This window comes from Octopus bimaculoides, chromosome 7 (genome assembly GCF_046866305.1).
Source record: "Octopus bimaculoides isolate indiv1 chromosome 7, ASM4686630v1, whole genome shotgun sequence".
Lineage (NCBI taxonomy): Eukaryota > Metazoa > Mollusca > Cephalopoda > Octopoda > Octopodidae > Octopus > Octopus bimaculoides.
Window position 1 is genome coordinate 67,321,489 of NC_142934.1, and position 2,102 is coordinate 67,323,590.

Consider the following 2,102-nt stretch of genomic DNA (forward strand, 5'->3'; position numbering starts at 1 on the left):
GCACGAGTCCACTTTCTGCTAAAAGATAGTTCTAGCAAGAACGATAAGTCCTTTATTCTTAAGGTCTTCGTGCTAACCAACCCATATCTGGGAAACAAAAAGGAGTGATTATTTCGGGTCAGAGTAGACATGTGAGTATAGGGGTTATGCCGTGATTCCACAATCAACAAAACATAGCAACTCCCGAACTATGGTCCGTCTACCGGATGTAGATTAAAAGAAAGCCATATCCACGTGCATATACATACATATGTACATGCGCACATGTCTTCATATGCATATATATATATATATATATATATATATATATATATATATATATATATATATATATATATATGATTTAATAGACAAAATATGCTTTTATGTGCTACTAATAGTTTCAATACTTCAAACATATTTGATAGGCACAAACTACATAAAACGAACTAAAAATTGAATCGTTATGTTACGTGGTTTGTACCTGATGAAGATTTTGGAGGCGTTTCTCAGCATATGAAACTAAAAACATAAAAACATGTTTTGTGTCTATTAAATATTTATCTCTCATCAGATGGAGAGCTTTCTTTGTTGATTTTACCATTATGGAACTGTACATTATATATATATACGTATATGAGAGGATATGGAAAAGTCCCTGGCTTTGGGTAAAAAAAATACAGGACTAGCAGTTAATGACTATTTTATCCAATATGTTCCCCTCTCACTTTCACACGCTTATTGCAGTCGTCCTTCAGTTTTTCTAATCCCTGTGAAAGAACACGGAAACTTGAGCCTCCATCTACGCTTTTCTCGACACCTTCAAAGTCAGGAACTGTTCGTGTACACACACACACACACACACACACACACACACACACACACACACACACACACACACACACACACACACACACACACACACACACACACACAAATACGAACACACAAGAATATACATATATATGTATATACGTTTAGATTAATGTTTCTTAACCCGCCTTTAGTTCTTGAATGTAAATTTTGAGTGGCAATAGATCATACTTTTTTATTTATTTGATATATAAATGAAGTTTGTGCTAGCGTGTCAGATTTCTGATATTTTGTTTGTACGCTTGTTTCTTCACATGTGTACTCAAATGTCGATGTGTATATCATTTTGTATGTATGTATATAAACATAAACGCATAATTACATAAAGATATAATGTATGAATATTTATATACTCATATATCTATATACATACATTCATATATATACGTCTATATATAGGTAAATGTGTGTCCATGTGTGTCAGCGTGTGTACACGTTTATGCGAGTGTTTTATCTACATATATATATATAAATCCAAAGATGCGTAAATGTGTTTGTGTTTGCACCTGTATATATATATATATATATATATATATATATATATATATATATATATATATATACGCATATACACATAATCGCACACATGTACACGTATGTATATGCATATATATATATATATATATATATATATATATATATCTGTATATACATACATGTATAGATATATATGTGTGTGTGTGTGTGTGTGTGTGTGCTTATTCTGTCTATGTTTGTATGTGTGTTTGTGTGTGTGTGTGTCAATGTGCATCCGCGTACGTGCATGTGTGTAACAGTTATATATGTATATGTGTTTTGCAATTTCGTTATTATTTCCCTTGAGGCATATGCAGTAACTCTAAAGTAAAGAGAAAAAATTGTTTTCATTCTGTAAAAAGACTACAGGCAGGAATTGTTTCTACGATTAATAAATTGATATTGCCAAGAGCAATATTATACACAAGGTTCATGATCTTCAGAGTCGGCTTTCACTTTAGGTCGTAAGAAAAGATAAATTAATTTAGTCTAAGAAAGAAAATACAGGAAAAATACTGGCACAAATATATTGTTTATGAAGAAATATTCGTTGTCAAAGCAGATACCAAAAATCATTTTATATTGTAGAACTATCATATTTTAGTTGTATGTGAACAAATTGCTGATGCATTTCGCTGATTGTGAACAAAACCGTGACTAACTAAATGCAATTAGAATGCTACTACTGTTCAGTTGTTCATTCTTTGTTTGCAAACCTATATGCATTGCCACTA